The sequence below is a fragment of the Rhinolophus sinicus genome, linkage group LG04 (genome assembly GCF_036562045.2).
Source record: "Rhinolophus sinicus isolate RSC01 linkage group LG04, ASM3656204v1, whole genome shotgun sequence".
Taxonomy (NCBI): domain Eukaryota; kingdom Metazoa; phylum Chordata; class Mammalia; order Chiroptera; family Rhinolophidae; genus Rhinolophus; species Rhinolophus sinicus.
The window spans coordinates 28,559,627-28,578,604 of NC_133754.1; positions in this window are offsets into that span (position 1 = coordinate 28,559,627).

An 18,978-nucleotide genomic window follows, 5' to 3' on the forward strand; every position below is an offset into this window, starting at 1 on the left:
TTTTATGTCAAGAAGAAAAAAATGCGAGCACTTGAACAAGAACCTCATAAATGTAATGGCATATGTGCAAGAAGAAATGTGAACAGAATCAAATGCACAATTAGGAAAAATTATAAATAGAGCTTCCAGTGCATATAAAACAGTATCTCAGAACCGTGGGGGACCCTCTACAGTAGGTAAGTAAATGTGAGTGACCTTTACCAATCCATCTATAAAGAGGAAGAAATTGATATATATCTAAGCGACTGTACCGAAATATTCCTACTCACTGTCAATTTGGTCAAATCAGAGCTGAATTTCATTTTATTTTTCAGTTTCCAACTAGTTAAAACCTTTAGCATTTCTTGGGCCATAAAAATTAAGTACTGGGTCATGTGACATCTCACTAATGAATGAGGGTTGGGTACATATAATATCATTACTTATATTAAATTCACATATGCAGTTTACAAAATAACTTATAAACTGATAATCAACTTAAAGGGTCAACTCTAGAAGACCTAAAACGTTTGGCTGTAGTTAGCATTTATTAAAATCATTTATAACAGCTCAACCTTCCTCTATGGCCAGAGGAGCCTGGGCTGGTCTCGCATAAGCAGGTGAATGTGATAAACAGAGTTAGTGCCTTGGGCCATACCTTTCTGAGGCATTTTAATTATTTTCAATATGCAGTGAGGAAAATGACACATGTCCAAAGAATCATGCAAATATTCCTTTGCTGAAAATATGTCCTATAACCCGAGGCGTTGGAGAGGGTGGAAACGAACTTTGGAAGAGTCAGGAGTCAGTGCACCAAAGTATTGAAAGGAAAGAGATGCAGGGACACAGGGCTTTTTAAGGGTGGCATGCCTGCCTGTTCTCTTCATATGTCTATTGAAATCTCCTGCTACTTACTTAGAAGTGTGTGTGCCTGGGATTCTGGTTTTGGAGTACAAGGAACAGGATGAGGTAAAGCAAGATGATCATCTTATTTCTTTGTTAAATAAAGCTTACATATAGGACTAGATTACCCAGAAAGCAAGAAAATGCTTATCAGCAGGCAAGTCCACCTTTTCTTTGTGCTTTGTCAAGATGGAGTCAAAAGAATGAAGACTCACAGCAGATACAGGGATTTCTTTTCTAGACCAGTGTCAGAGGAAAACAACCCATGGGCGGGACGTTGGTCACAGTGTTGGCTCCTGGATCTCTTCAGAGAATTCACATTGCTCAGAAAATATCATAAGCTACTATATTCTCTAGAGCCATCCTAAACTAGGAACAGAGCCTCCATGGCATTTTCTTGAGATAACGGTAGAGAGTCACAGCGATCTGGGAGAGAGCGGGGCTTGGAATGTGGTGTTCTGTGGAGGAAGTCTCAGAGCATAGTAACAGTCTCTTCACCAAAACTTTCTCCTAGAATATAAGACATTGGGTCAAAGTATGGCTCAAGGACGGTGTTCTACATGAGAACACAGGCTATGAGGTGCCAGCCCTGACTTCTCCCCTTTTGATATCTCTCTGGTTGTATTTTATACCCAGCTGAAGGGCTAAGGGCTGCCTGTGTTTCAGGGGCTAATCTTGGTCATCTGGCAGGTCTAGGATGTGTGCATTAAGGAATGCCCTTAGAAAATGGACTTGACTTTGCAATTAAGCGACATGACTAAATATGGTCAGGATGAGTCTGGTGTGGTCATGCTTGATCAAAGCAAGTTTATAGCTCCCTCAAGGCTGTCTTTGGATGTGAATGGGGTTTTGACACAGAGCTCACTGGGTCACTTTTGTTACTTGACATTAGAATGACTTTTTTATTATTCTGCAGCCCAGTGCTATTGGGTATAGGCCTGGCAGTTTGGGGTGAGAAACTGGAGTGTGGACTTTATTATGGAACTTTCTGTAACCACATAATTCCTCTGGCCACTTGATTCCTTTATGTATTGTTAGTACCCTTAAATCAAAATAAGAAAAGTGGAAAAAAAATGTACATCTATCTATCTATCTATCTATCTATCTATCTATCTATCTATCTATCCATCCATCCATCCATCCATCCATCCATCCATCCATCCATCCATCTATCTACCTATCTATCTATCATCATCTATCCTCTCTCACATTTCTCCCTCTGATGCCACCACCTCACCATATGTCTTCTTAGGGACACCTTAGGGTAGCAATTTAATTTAAGGCATTCTCATACAAATAACCCAGAAAATAATAGCAGAACTCCCTCCCCTTTTTTGTTTATGTAAATAAAGAATTTCAAATTAAGTATTCAAATATTTGTTCTTTTAGGTACCTAAACTAAAAGTAAGAGACATTAAAAAGGAGGGGTTTATGTTTACTCCAGAAAAATTTTGTTACTAATTTATAATTTTCTTTAATATCGTATTTTCTAAACAGTGTCTGCAATTAGGAAGACTGTACAATTTACTATGCACTAAAATACTTTCAGGTTTCTGAGAAGACAATTTTCATGAGAATGCAGTTATTATAAAAATCATGTGATATAAAACAGGATCTCTTCATGCTAAAATTGTATAAATAATTAATTGGAGGGAAAGTATTTCACCATGATAAATGAGAGCCTGTATGGAAGGAATGATGCCATTTTGTGGGAGAAATAATATAGTAACATGCCGTTAAATACAAGACATCATATTAAATTTTAGAGTTAAAGTACAAAGACATCAAAATATATTAAAATTTGAATTGATTCAGTTTCCTAAAATTCTGATACTGGAAGTATTAATTAGAGTTTTACCAATATAATTATTGAAATGAGGGGAAACAGGGAAAATGTTTGGTGGAAATATCAACATAATTTGCTAGAGAAAAAGCTGGTTGCTTTTTCAATATGAAATGAGGGAAATAAAGGACATACTGTTGGCTTAATGTAATATGATTTTAATCAAAATCAGGTCCATGGTCAATAAGGACACAGTTCTAATAGCAAGGTGACTATGATGCTCTTTTGTGAGAGTAATTGCATTAAATTAAAACATGATGGCTAAATTAGCAGTAGTTATTAACCTTCAGAACAGTGATACCCGTGAGAGTACAAAATATTCACTGAAGACAGTAAGGGCCCAATTCCATAGATTTACAAATGCAGACACTTTGTTTGTGTGAGCTTTTACTGAACATGGTTTTTAAGAACCGTAACTTTTTTGTTCAACACAGGTTTTAGAAATTAAATATTGAGTAGTTGCAAAAAACAAACAAACAACAAACAAACAAAAACACCTACAAATACATGTATAAAATAAAGATCGAAGAATCATAGTATATACCCAGCACCCTGTTTAAGAAAAATAACAGTCTCCTATTTATGAAAGATGCTTTGTTTTCCTCCTTATCCCATGCCATTCCTTCCTTCCACAGAATTAATCACTTATCTGAACTCTGTGTTTATCTTTATGGTTTTTCTGTATATATTTGTATCCCCAAATCATATTTTCTTTTGAATATTGATCACTTTATAAGATGGATGCTTTGCTTGGGTCTATGTGTAAATGTGTTGTCCTGATATTTAACCACATTAAAAACAGCTGGGATTTATTCATTTTCACTGCTGTCTAATATTCAATTGTAAGGGTGTACTATAATTTATCCATTTAAAGTTGGTGCACATTTAGGTTTATTTCCTATTATGGCATATAATATCATAACATTAATATATACCATTCTTGTTTATGTCTGTGGAGCACATATATGAGAGGGAGTGAAAGATTGTGCATGTCCAGCTTTAGTAGATGACGCCAAATGGTTTTGTCAAAGGAGCTCCAACAATGTACACACTGACGTGGAGCTCAGCTGTGTGCTCTTCTTCCTGTGCACACAGGTAAACTACATTCGGCAGCTTCCCCGTTAGTTAGAGGAGGCCCTGTAAGTGTTATACAATGTGTTATACAATGAGATTGAAGCAGGAGTGATTGTGCTACTTCTACACCTGGCCCATAAAATCCTTACACATGTAATCCCCTACAGTCTTTCCCTCTTCTTGCTGGCTCAGGAGACCACCCCAAAGCTGTCTTAGAAGCCACATGTTGATCACAGAGGCACAAGACGAGAGGAGGCTGGGCCCCTGCCACTTGACAGTCAGGGTATCTATTTCAGTTTTTATATAAACAAGGACTACTTTTCTATAATTTCTGAACCATTATATTATTGTCAGGTTTGTATCTTACGCAGTTAGCCTACTCTAATGGACATACTCTACCCTTGGCAAGGGATAAGGTTTCCGTTTCTGCAATGTTTGAAACTGTCAAACTTCATAATGCTTCCCAATGTGGTGAGTGTGAAATGTCCTGTTACTGTGGTTAGAGTTTGTATTTTCCTAGGGAGGGCATCTTTTCCTATGCCAACAGGCCATTGGATTTTTCTTTCTGTGAAGTAAGACTTACACCCATTTTTATATTGAGCTATTTACCATTTTCTCTAGTTCACAAACTGGTGCAAAGCTCAAAAGAAATTTTTTTTTAAGTAAATGTAGTGATAAAGATGGTAATGTTAAAGCTTCAACTCAGAGTAACATTGTAAACAGTAAAGAAAATTGAGTAAAAATATAAAATATACACCTGTCTATATGGGGATTGATGCAATTGGAGTCTAAAGAATCTGAAAGACCCATACAGGTAAATAAAAGTTTCATTCCACCAACAGTTTGACCCAAGATGATAATGTGTCATTTATAACAGTTTGTCAAAAGGTGACGTAAAGCTGTTGCAGTTTAAAAAAATTAATTTTAAAATAGAAACTTTTCTGATAAGTAAGAGTTGTCTAATGCTTTACAATTCAATGGCTCTTAACATTAAAATTTGGATTAAAAAAAAACTATCATTGCATACTAGTACAATGATCATTCTGCAAGCTTTATTACTTTATAATGTTTTTCTTGGTCAGCATTCATTTACTGTGACAGCTCTTTTTCAGACCTCTAAATGCTACTCTGTACAGCTTCTTTTATTTACTAAACAAACCTTTTGTTTGTAAACTATATATTTCTCTATGTCTTTTCCCTGAAGACATTGTAACCAGCATTTTCAAACACATACCAATAGATTACTTGGCTTCCTTCCCTTCATTCTTTTCTCTCTGGTTTTGACACTCACTCATAGTTAGTATTTTCCTATAACACATCATCATGTACCACATCTCAAATACTGCCACTTTAAAAAATTGTATTCATCATTTATATTTCTGATATAAACCATTACTCTGGGTTTCATAGTTATTGTCCATTTTTAAAATGGCATTTGTGCACTATAAACCTCCTGTCGTTTTATTAATTATTTTCTGAATGCTTTAAAAATAGCAAGAACAGCTAAAATACTTTCTATCCAAAATTTCTCATCAGATAAAATGAAATATTTGAATAAAATGATTCTACTTTGAAAGATTGTTTCTATTATCTGGAGAGCAGTGTTCTAGAACTCTCCTGAATTGTTTTAAATGGGACAAAATTGTTATATTATTGTAGCAGGAAGCCTGTATGTACACAGACATTGAAGACATGCTCTCATTTGTGGATATCACGTCATTTTTCTTTTCCAGCATTATTATCCTCTATTTGGAGAGCATAAAGGGAAATACCACAAGGTTAAGAGACTTCCTATGGCAAACAATTAATCTGTTGCAGGGGTCGCAAGGAAACTTCCCAAGCTATAGTCGGGCTTTGCTAATCAGTAGACATGATTTCTTCATGTAGGGCAGCTTGGTCTGAAAACACTACAGGGGGGAGCTAAATAAATAAAAGGTGAGCTATATGTGGCCAAGTGGCTTCTTTGTTTGCTGGAAGACAACCCAAGACAAAAGAGACTCTATGTTCAGCAGGAAGTAAGGAGGCAAATTTGCTCATCTGTTTTGAGAACACGTGTGCTTATTTGCTACTGGCATTCAGTTGACTTATACTTCTTCCACCCAAATGTACTCCAGCTCCGACTACAGCCACATATAGTTCTCCAACTCTAGGAACTGTTCAATTTTTGATGTGTGAACCTCCAGAACGGTGGAGTAAACAATCCTATTCAATATCAAACAGAATTCAAAGAAGTCTGTAGTCTTGATAACTGTGTGCTGACTCCAGGGAGCAAAGGACTGAAATGGGCAAGAATCCACATGGACAGGTGTATCTCCCTCTTGCCCAGTATATAGGGTAGCATAGGAGAAGCCATAGGTAGAACTTTAAGCAAACAGCATTAGCCACAAGAGAGGAGGAAGATGTTTTTTGGAGGGGAAACAAATGAGTTTGAAAAGGAGCAAGGAAACCATTATCAAAATGAAAAAACAACTTACTGAATGGGAGAAGATATTTGCAAATTATATGTCTGGTAAGGGGTTAATATCCAAAATATATAAAGAACTCATACAACTTAACATAAAAAAAAACTATCAGATTAAAAAATGGGCAGAGGACCTCAACAGACATTTCTCCAAAGAATACACAGATGGCCAACAGACAAATGAAAATATGCTCGACATCACTAACCATCAGGAAAATGCAAATCAAACCACAATGAGCTATCACTTCGCACTTGTCAGAATGGCAATTATAAAACAAAAAAACACAACAACAACAATAAATAGCAAGTGTTGGCAGGGATTTGGAGAAAAGGGAACCCTTGTCCACTGTTGATGGATTTGTAAATTGGTGCAGCCACTATGGAAAACAGTATAGAGTTCCTCAAAAAAATTAAAAACAGAATTACCATATGACCCAGCAATCCTACTTGTAGGTATTTATCTGAAGAATATGAAAACACTAATTTAAAAAGATCTGTGCACCCCTATGTTCATTGCAGCATATTTACAATAGCGAAGATATGGAAGCAACTTAGGTGTCTATCTATAGATAAATGGATAAAGAAGCAGTGGTACATATACACAATGGAATATTACTCAGCCATATAAAAGAATGAAATCTTACCATTTGCAACAACATGGATGGACCTAGAGGGTATTATGCTAAGTAAAATAAGTCAGACAGAGAAAGGCAAATGTCATATGATTTCACTTGTATATGGAAACTAAAAACAAACAAACAAACAAACAAACAAAAAACAGAAGTATACCCAAAGAAAATACACCGAGAATAAACTGATGATTGCCAGAGGAGAGGATAGAGAGGGATGGGGAAAAAAGAAAACATGTCATTTCAGTTGGGTATAAAAGGTAAAGGGGAATAAGAGGTACAAACTGCCAGCAACAAAATAAATAAGTCACAGGGATGTAATGTGCAGCACAAGAAATATGGTCAATAATACGGTAATAACTTTGTACGGTAACAGATGGTTACGAGCCTTACCGTGGTGATCACCTAGTAAGGAGTATAAACATTGAATCACTAGGTTGCACACCTGAATGTTATATTGTATGTCAACTATACCTTAATAAAAAAAGAAAAAAAACTCAAATACCGAACCTGAAAAGAAATGTTGGCTTACTTACGAAATACCAGGGAAAGAAGCTACCACCTTAAGACCACAGAACTGGACTATTTAAAAAAAATAAATGTTAGAAAAAAATGGTTAAATATATGGGACACAGAACAGAACAGAGGAAAACCCTCCTCATACCCAAGAGTCTTTTACTGTGTTAGAGAAGAGCAGGAAATAAAACAAATGTTATCAGAGAGAAAGACCACTGAAAGTGATATTAAATGGGCCCAAATCTGGGAGTTCTTTGCAGCAGACTATGCTGCGATCACACACATACCTAGAATTTGTTGTTTGTTATTGATCCTACTTGCTACAGAGAATCTTTAGAACTATCCGTAATACTCCTGTTTTGTCTGTCAGGGAGTAAAGGTCACGGGGAGGCTTCCTGTGCAAGCTCACACACGATCGGGCCGTCTCTGCCCCCTCACAGCACTTATTATATTACCCCGTCATTATTAACGGGCCAGTTCTATGTCCCACAGTAAACCACAAGCTCCCTGCAAGCAAGTCTCCATGTGATTCATCTTTGTACCTCAGTGCCTAGCACAACACAGCAAACTCAAAAATACTTGGCCTAAAGCAAGAATCAGTTTATTCCACCCCAAGTAGAAGGTAAATTTTATCCTAAACATGATGAATCTTTGAGTGAAATATAAATAGCTTCAAATAGAGTGAAATATGAATCAGTAGCCTGTGTTTAGTTTGTAAAATATAACCTTGATTCCTCTGTTCAGTAAAGTTTTCTAAGTTCTGAAAGTCTGGGCCTAGAGAAATCTGCACCTAGAGACTCCCTCCTTTCTTCTTCCCAAAGCGAGCACATATTCTTGAATCTTACTTCCTCAAGTTAGTTCTTTGTCTTCCTGCCCAAAGTATGGATGTCTCTTCCTTCAATCAACAGCCTGAATTCTAGGATACAGATACCTAACCAACAGCTTCAAGATACCCTTTACATTTTCTCATAGGTGATGTACTCTCCCTCATCTTGTCTCCCAAAGACTGTCCATTTTATCCTAGAGTTCCTTCTATGACACATGCTTACTAGAGTGTAAGAGAGAAATGTCATAAAGATTCAGGGTCCTGCTTCACTGGTGAAATTTCTAGTGCATCAGTGGTCCAGGGCATATCAGACAATCCCCTCGAAAGCAAATGATGGATTGTTGCACCTCACACCTGTTACCACTAAGAAAAAAACACAGAAGGAGGTGACCCCTAAGTTGATTGCTATAACATAATTAAAAGAGAACAAAAGACAGCATTGCTGACTGAGGAAAGAGCATAAGCCAAGGTCTAAAGGTGTGAAACAGCATGATTTCCGTGGGGAAGCAAAAGCAATTTGCTATCATTAGAGCATAAACTGAAAGGCAAGTGTTGGAAGAGGTGACTGGAAAGCTAGAGTTGAAATGATGGGCTTAACTACTGAAGAGTCTTAAGTAGTACAGATGTTTTATCTTTGGTTCCCCCAGAAAGCAGAGCCTGAGGCAAAGTTTATGTGCTACTAATTTATTAGAAAATATTACAGGAAAGTAGGAGTGAGGGGAAAAGTGACGTGATACAGCACAGAAGCAAACCTGAACTGAGGATACTACTCAACTAGCTAGTGCAACGGATCACTCAATCTCAGAGAGTTGTCTTTGAGAAACCACATAACGACTGCGTCTAAAGACAGCCTGTTCAGAAAGAGAAGGCAAGAAGAATTGATGTGCCAGCTTTCAATTCCCATTGGTCAAAATTCACCCTGTGTGAGTTAAGTTCTTCTACTTGCTTGGTGCTCAGTAATACACTAGGAGCTGTTTATCAAGCAGTGATAAACAGAAAGAGATGTCCTAGAAAGAGATGTGTTTGCACTGTAACTATCCTACGAGGGCTTACCAGAGAACCCACACAGCATCCTTACCATCATGGATATTCCCACCACTAACAAATCTGCAGGGTCATAAGTGTGTGTGGTATCGAAACTTATATAATAGCCTATATTTACTGAAGAAACCCCTCTTTCTGGCTATCTTCTGACTCACCTGATAAATAGGTTGGATCAGCATTAACATACGTGTATGTATGTTGCCTCCAGATTTGAGTTCAGTAAGTGTTGTGCTTTTTCTTAGCACAAGGGGGTTTATTTTAGAAATGATACCCTGGCATGTCCTAGACCACTGGACCACTAAAACTTCCACCAGTGTAACAGGGACCTAAATTTTTGCCAGCTTTATCTCCAACTTCTGGCATACATGTGTCATACATGCTATGACCTTAGATACCTAAGATAAGAACCTTATGCTCATAAGGTTCAAATAGCATTAGGCCATCAATATAGTGGATGTATATCTAGGTAGTCAACGTTTACATTGCTATATTCTTAGCTGAGTGTGACTAAATCGTACCATTAAAAGCAACATCCTCCACCAGAGGAAAAATGTCACATGTTCTACAGATCCATTAACGATGTTCAAGGAACGAAGAAGAGGGTCTACCTTAGTGAAGCCACCCAAGTCTTCACTCCTGCTCATGTCTTTGAACCTGGCTGCCTCTTTTGGTTCCTAGGTTTAGATTTAGGAAAATAATCTGAAAAGAAACAATTATTTTATTGAGTAGATACCATGACCAGGACCCACACCTTAAATTAGGTGCTTCTTTTAATTTTTACAACTTAGAAGTGGGTACAATGATCAGATGAAACAATGCATCTCAGAGAGACTAAATTACTTGATCAAAGTCACAAAGCTAGTTAATGACAGAGCCATAGTTTGAACCTATAGTCCCTAATTTAAACCCCTGGCTCTTCATGACCGAACACATGACATTTCATTTCCCGCTAGTCTCTACTCCCACATATAACATTTACTGGTGCTTACTTGTGCAACCGTATCCCTGGTTTATCCCCTACATTTAGTGCTGCCTCTTGTACTGGCTCCCAATAATGTCTTTGTTTGGTTTATGTCAATTATTCTGGTGTTCTGTTTGGTTAGTCCATTTTTTTATTCTCAAAAGGAACTCACATTAGAGAATAAATTACATGGTAATATTACTGAAAGCCAGTAATGATATGTCCTGGAATTAACCTGACATCTCATGGTAAGCCAGACTCCATCTGAGGTCCACGTCTACTCAGGGCCTTTGGAACTTCTCTGACATGTAGGTGTGGGCACTTCGACATGAAATATCTTATGTCTCATATCTACTTCAAGAAAAATATATAAAAAGAAAAATATAACTGAAAAGAAAACAAATTAAATGATTCTGGTATAAATACTACATGACTAAAAATTTCAGCATCCCAAACTAGCTTTTTTTATACCAGTTAAGATAGAGGGTATTATTCATATTACCTACCTCCCTCAAACACCTAGGAACTGTTCTCCAGGGTTCCCTTGACAACCAGGTCTTTGTTAAAAGTTAGTTTAAAGATTATTAATTGAAAAAATTAGGTGCTAATAATATTGCTTAAAATTGAAATATATGGAATCATTAGAGATAAAAGGAGGCATTTCTGAAAATATACCATGAATAAAATATAAACAGCTAATTCAAGTTAAAGCAACCAAATCACAGACAATATTCTGAGGTCATGGTTATATACTTTTATGAGTGCTATGTAGCAGTTTTTCTCAAACTATGGTGTCTTCAGTTCTGTCAAAAATTTGCTTTCTTTGGGGCGGCCAGGTGACTCAGTTGGTTAGAGTGCAAGCTCTGAGTGACAGGGTTGCCAATTCGATTCCCATATGGGCCAGTGAGCTGCGCCCTCTACAACTAGATTGAAGACAATGAGTTGCCACTGAGCTTCCGGAGGGGCTGCTGGATGGCTCAGTTGGTTAGAGCGTGAGCTCTCAACAAAAATTGTTGCTGGTTCAATTCCCTCCATGAGACGGTGGGCTGTGCCCCGTGCAACTAAAAATTGAAAACAGCAACTGGACTTGGAGCTGAGCTGTGCCCGCCACAACTAGACTGAAGGACAACGACTTGGAGCTGATGGGCCCTAGAGAAACACGGTGTTCCTCAATATTCCCCAATAAAATTATAAAAAAAATTTCTCTGACTAGACCTTTTAAAAAAAATTTGCTTTCTTCAAGAACACTTAATTGATGGTTTTGAATTGAAATAATCTGTTAAAGCAGTTATTTATGTCAGTAGCCCACCGTTATATCTATGATGCCTAGAGAGCAGATAGGAACTTTTGGTCTACCCCAAAATTGCAGCTGATCCTGGAAATAAAGTAAGCCAGGTAAATGATTATTTTATATATGATTACAGAAGCTTAAATTCATTGCAAATTTTACTCAGCAGCTAAAAACTCTAGGAATAGTCAGGAAAATGTAAGTATTCAGAATTTATACATGTTGCAAAGAGTCATTTAAGAATGTCTGATTTCCTGCAGAATCTTCTAATTTAACAAATTTCCTGGTATAAAGAGTTGAAAAAGTCATAAGATCAGAACTATACTAGAGTTGAATAGTATAACTGTGACTAAGTGCCACAAAATTGAATCAAACTTCTGGAAACTTCTCTGCTGAGTGTTTTTCCTGGATATAAAAGTAAAGAGTCCTGGTATTTTCTTTTTAATTGCTAGATTTCCACAGTCCTAGGAATTTGGGAATCAATTTGGGACTAAGAATCATGCCAGGAAGATAAATTACATTCATATGTCAGATATTGCCTCACAATACTATCTAGCACAGCAGGCTATAATGAGCCCCCACTCACCAGGCCAAGCTCCAGCCAAAATAAATAAATAAATAAATAAAATATATAAATAAAAGAACACCTACTGTTTCTCCATCAAGGGCAACTCTCTCAGAGGGCAAACAAAAGCAACAGAGGGAGGCCAACCAGATCCATGCAGTTCTATGGGTTGCTATGCAACCCTCCGTGCAAGTTGGGCAGCAACAGATGGACATTTTGAATAGAATTAATGCCCCTCTGACCCATGTTTTAAATCGTGTGCAGACCTACTGCCTGATGAATTCTATTAGCTATAGGCATACTTACACATATAAAATATAGCATCATAAGTGACATTGTTATTACCCTCCTTACTAACATAAAGTCATAAATCTATTGGCAAAATTTGAGACTAATAATATTCAATGAGATATTTCTATTTTTTCTCCATTTCTTGATAAATGAATCACTGATGCCTCATAACCTTGGGCTGCATATTTCCTTATAGTGTTCCTCTGATTCCATATGCAAACCTGCAGTGCCTGCTCTGAGTCTCAGCTTCATTTTTACACAGAGTCTAGTTTCTTCCTCAGCCATTGTCACCTGTGGGCTCTGGGCATTGTGTAAGAGACCTGTCTTTATTGTAACTTTGAGAAAGAACATAACATGGAATAAATATTTTATATACCTTTGTGAGGACAATGTTGTAACCATGTTCCTGATTGAACAATCAATCTAAAGTCTATACCCAAAGCTGCAAAAGTTCTTTGTCCACTTGCCTTCTGCCCAGGCCAAGTTTAAATCACTTTTCATCACTTGTGGTGAGTAGATTTCAAAGGAATCAGTGTGCCCTCCAGGATTTTCAGGCTAAGATCCCCTCCCTAGGTCTCTTAAATTTTATACACTATGGGACTTACATTATAAAAACTGGAAAGGAAAGGACACCAGTTCTAAAAAAAAAATAAAAAATCTAGCAGTATAGCATATCATATTGACAGCAGGCAGTTTCAAAATTTTAATGAAGCTTATCAATAAGATATCTTAATAAAGTTGTATAGAAAAAGAAGCATTGGGCTAGAGAAAGGTGCCTAGATAGGAAATTCTGGTCCCAACTATCCACCTAAACAATCTTAAAAAACAAAAACAAAACATTTCTCTACATTTCTTGATGCCCATTTCCTCACTTGTAAATTAAAGAAATTTTGGTGAGATGGTTCCTTTAAAGTTTCCTTTAACTTTCCCATTCTCTGAATAAACAAACATGCAATTAAAAATAAAGTAAATGACAACTACATTTCTAGCCGGCATGGAGATGATAATTTTCAAAGTCCCATATTCACATGTAATTGTAAAATTCTTCTTTTAAGGAAGAAAGTGAAAAGCTCTTAGACTCTGACCTAGAATTTAGGGATCTTTCTCGGTTCTACGCTTTCATTCCTTGCAGGTGCTCATATTCAGGGGAAAATAGGTGTTGACCCATTAATAATGTGGCTTTTGCAAAGGTTTATATTTTGCTCCGTAATCACTTGCCAGCACCATCCTTCTGCGGAGGGGAGAATAGCATGTGTGCCTCCAGTTTCCAAAGTGGTGCTGCTTCTCTGTCAGGCCTCCTGCTGCCGCCCAGTGTGTCTTCGTTTTTGGAAATATGAGCTTGGTTTTCCGCCACTGTGTGTTAAGGTTTGTAGTCTCCTTGCTGAGAGCCATCACTTATCCATGTGTGCATATACATACATGCTTACGTTTGTGCCCATCGAGAAATGTTCGCTTGGTTTTGTTTGCTCATTCTCCCCACCTCCCTTGAAGACCCTGGGGGTGGGAAATGTGGCATCTTGAATTATGTTGTCATCTCTGGCAAGATTCAGTGTTAATGATTTTATGGGCTCTCACCACTTCAATACCACCTGAAGTAATCACATGAAAGCAATTCAGTTCAGTAACAAACCGGTCCCTATCTCCGTAGTTCCATATACTTTGCAATGAAACAAGGAATTTGATTTAGTCCAACAATTATTCTTGCATTTGTCATACTGTATTTTATTGAATTCTCAAGTTGTATATCTTTAAAAAACTATAGCTCCCCATTTATTGTTTCATTTATATAAATAATGTTTTTACTTCTGTTGTATTTTATATTATAAACTTTTTATATTTTCATCATATTTTAAAATATAAAAGTATGTTTTATATTTTAAATTTTATATATATATATGTGTGTGTGTATACACATTTACAGAAGGTGCCAAAAAATGTATACACATTTTAAGAAAGGGAAAAACTGTATTAAAATTGTAATAATACATACCGATAACAAAAGACGAATACAAGTCATGTGTATACATTTTTCTCTGGCACCGCCTGATGTGTGTGTGTGTGTGTGTATTTCCAAAAATGATCTTATTTTATTTTAGAGAGACTATTACGTGTTCAATAGTTGTAGATATGGAAAACCAGGATTATTAGGAACAAGTGAGTACTAATATGTGAAATATATTCGAATGCTGTACTCCATGTGTTTTTGTTAAAATTCACAGAGAGGAGGACCCCACAACTCAGTCTTCTGCTTTGTAAAAGTTGAAATTCCAGATACAACGCCCAGGAATGGTAAAGAGGGGCAAGTTTAAGAGCAATTTTATGCACTGTGATTGTAATAATGTTGAGTATGTCTTTAAAGAGCATAGGCTCCAAATCTTGAAATGACCTACGTTTTTTTGAAGTGGAAGTTCCCCTTCACCTGAATTTTCTTTTGATAAAAACAAAAAGAATAATCACTACTTTATAACTTCTTAGAGATAAAAAGGACTTTACCAATTGCTTTTTTTTACATGCGAAAACTGAATCTGGAGCACATAGACCTATATTTAGAGTGAATTTGTAGTATATATTTTATCCTATGCTTTTTTCTGACTCAAATATTGTCCTAGAGTCTCCCAAAGGCAGCTAATTTCCTTTTTTCATTCTGATAAAACATCATTAAAAAACATACATAAAAAAACTAACTTTGCTCTAAAACCAAGCAATAATTATGTTTAAATTTCTGTATGTTAAATTTCTGTAAATTTCCCTTAGCTATTGTTACAAAATATATAAATTTGTGGATAGAATACCACTTCAGGAAAAGGACTCACAAGTAAAATCATCAGTGAAGAATTAAATTTCCCTTTGGATTAACTTGTTCCAATCTTAATGAATCTTTAACATTTAAAAACCAGTTTGAATGTTTCTGAAATCTATTGCACTATTGAATTTTCATACCTCCTGTAATTTGCATATTCATTTGATTCTTAGTTCTACTTGCTGGATCCTCTGGGTAAACACGGTGAATTGTTAGAAATCACCAGAACATCATAAAGGGTATGCATCAACAGGCATATATATTTAGAGTTTGTAATGGAACCTTGTTGGCAATTCGGTAGCATTGTGACTGGTCTGTGAGACCAGCCATCTTACTTTTGATGTGAGAAGGAAAAGGCATAAGTCCAAATGCCAGCCATAGGGCTTCCTAGACTTCCTCCAGGACTTTCTATGCTCTCTAGGGCGTATCTTAAATACACAGATCCCCCTCAAGATTCATGATACCATTTTTGATCAACCTAATTGTTATGTGATATGATTTGGTTTCTCATTGTGGAGATTTAGTATTCCTCAGGAACTTTCTTTGCCTTACACTTTATCTACCAGAAGTGTTTCAAGATGTGTATTGATTGAAAGTGGAGAAAATTCTATATGATGGATCTTTTTATTGTTCTTTAAATCAATACAGAATAAAGGAACATAACTTCCAACTGATCTGTTTATATCTAAGGTACAAAAATGTTTATTTAAAATAATTTTAAAATAAATTTAAATATCCAGACCTTAAACCATTTTAATTCAAAACAAATAATTTTTCCTAAGAAATTTTAAAACCAGGCATGCTTTATCGCTGTTTCATCTCTGATCTTGTCCAGAGAGGCAAATTGGACTTAATGGAAATTTGAATTTTTTTTTTTCTACAAGCTATTGGTTTCAACTGGTTTAAACTCAGGTCTGACATTATTGGAAAAAATATTAGCTATTGGAGTGGCAGAACCTGCTTCCACACCAATCATCATTATGCCTGCGTTATATATCTGTTGCTAACAACCAAACTTCCAATTCAGTTCAGGTTCTTTAACCATCACAGAAGTACAATTAAATTTGGAGATCTAAATTGTCTATTCTGTGTTGTTTAAAAGAAGGAAAGAACTATAATAGTAAAATGTTCCACTTTATATTTCAAATTTTTCATATGCTCAGGCCTGTATTTTGTGAAATTCAGTTATCCTAGTTTTATGCATATTGTATATTTATTAGTAATCATCTCATTTAACATGTGCCATTTTAAGACATTGATTAGCTGCAGTTATTGATATTATTGGTTTCTATCTTTTATTTCAGAAGCCCTTTTCTCATTAGTTCCTTAAAAACATTTGCTTTCCTTAAAACCTATGTGTTTCAGAGTATTTTCTATACAACTCTTATAGACCTCTTCTAGACTTGCTCTGCAATAAAAGAGGGGGTTTCCAGAGTCAGATAAATTTAGGAAACACTGCATACTATATTCTACTTCTTGAAGATTTTTACATTAGTATATTAAAGGCTTTGAGGAGTCCGATAGTGACAATATCTGTTTATAACAATTGAATCCTCCCTCTTTTTTACCCAATAATACCTGCTAATTACTGGTCCATAAATCACATGAATCACATTTTGAGAAAACAGCTTAGTGTTGTGTAGTGTTGGGGTTTAGAGAGTCATATAGACCTTAGTATAATCTAGTGATTCTAAAACTGTGAAGCCTGGGCGAATAATATCTAAGAACTAACTAGAAATGCAAATTCTCAGGCCCTGTCCCACACACGCTGAATCAGAAACTCCATAGTTAGGGCTCTGCCAATGTGTGTTTAAATTAATCCTCCAGGTGTTTCTGATACATGGTAAATTAGCACCACCGCTGGTCTAATTCCACTAACTTCACTTTAGTCATCTGATTTTTTTTTTCTTTTCTGATTAGGGAGAATAAATAGGAGACACAGAAAAGCAAATTTTAAAATGATGGCTGTGCTAGAGAGATCCAAGCTGGTGGAGTAGATAAACGCTGTGCTTGCCTCATCCCATGAACACATCAAAATTACAACTAAATTATAGAACAATCAACCTGGAAAACCATCTGAAGCCTGCCTGGACAGAAGTTTTATAAGTAAGGCTATAAGGAAGAAACCACGTGGAGACTGATAGGAGGGGCAGAAACGCGAAATGGGCTGGTGCCACAGCCATATGTGCTACTTAAAATTAGGAGAGAGATCTCAGCCACAGAGGTTCCCCATGAAAAAACAGAGGACCCCTAGGCCTGCACACCAGGCTCCCCAGACTGAAGTACTGGTGCCGGGAAGAGGAGCCCCCACAACTTCTGGCTGTGAAAACAGTGGGGATTCCCAATACCTGGATGGGACAAAAGGCTGCAGGAAACCCAGACCTCCTCTTAAAGAACCCGCACAGGCACTTACCGTGGGCTCCAGCAGACAGATGGTGACTCTGGGGGCATCAGAAACATATGGGGAGAGACTGAGCTGTGTAACTTCAGGGTGAGGACTGAAGGGACAGTCCCCATTTTTCCTGTGTGGGGCCCTTCTCCTGTACAGTCAGCAGACAGGAGCCATCTTTCCTTTGTTGGGTCAGGCCTTACAGGCCAAATCTGAATCTCATTGTCCTGGGGAGCTCTACTGCTCCACCCTGCTGACTCTTTGAGACACTGCTCACCCAACCTGCATACCGCAGGAGGCTTTATCAGCAGCTGAACCTTATGGAAGCCAGCAGGCGGCAGCAGGCTTCCGAGCATCTGGCTTATTTTGGAGCTACCTCAGAGTCGGTACTGGTGGCAGCTGTTCTTGATTCACAGTGTGGCCTCTCCCACATGCCTCCAGGTAGAGCACAGGCAGTGACCAACTGTGGATCGCCTTGTGTTTCCCATCAGGTACTTCCCAGGTGCCTTCCCAGGTATAGGCAGCAGGTGACCTGGGCCTGCACTGGAGCCCCACCCAAGAGGCCCTAGAGCCAACATACTTGAAAGTTAGTTTCAGACCACAGCAGAGCACCATCCAATTAGCTCCTCAAGTGGTACACACAAGGGATGTTCTCAAGATGTACCAGAGTCCACTGGGGCAAATCCCTCTCCATGTGGTAAACCCCATGCACAGCAGCCTATGAACTGTAAACTTGGCCAAACCACAGAGAGTCAATACCACACACAGACATGCCACAAGCAATCAAGTCTCAACTATAACAGGAGGGTACATACAACCCAGGAAGACTGTGCCCCTGGGCCCCACAGGACCCCTACTACAAAAGGCCAGAGTGGGAGACATAGCAACCGTACCTAACATAGAAACAAACACAAAGAGGCAGCCAAAATGAGGAAACAAAGAAATATGTCCCAAATGAAAGAAGAAGAGAAAACTCCAGAAAAGAAACTAAACAAAATAGAGGCATGCAACCTACCAGAGACAGAGTTCAAAACAACGGTTATAAGGGTGCTCACGGAATTTAGTGAGAGCTTCAACAGAGAGATAGCAAGCTTAAGGAAGGACAAAGAAACCATGAAAGAGAACCAGTCAGAAGTACAGAATACAGTAACTGAAATGAAGAATGCACTAGAAGGAATCACCATCAGACTAGATGAAACAGAGGATCAAATCAGTGATTTGGAAGACAAGGCAACAGAAAATACCCAATTAGAACAGCAAAAACAAACAAACAAACAAAGGTTCCAAAAAAACGAGGATAGTTTAAGAGACCTCTGGGACAACATCGAGTGTAACAACATTCATACCATTGGGGTACCAGAAGGAGAAAAGAGAAAGCAAGGGATTGAGAATATATTTGAAGAAATAAT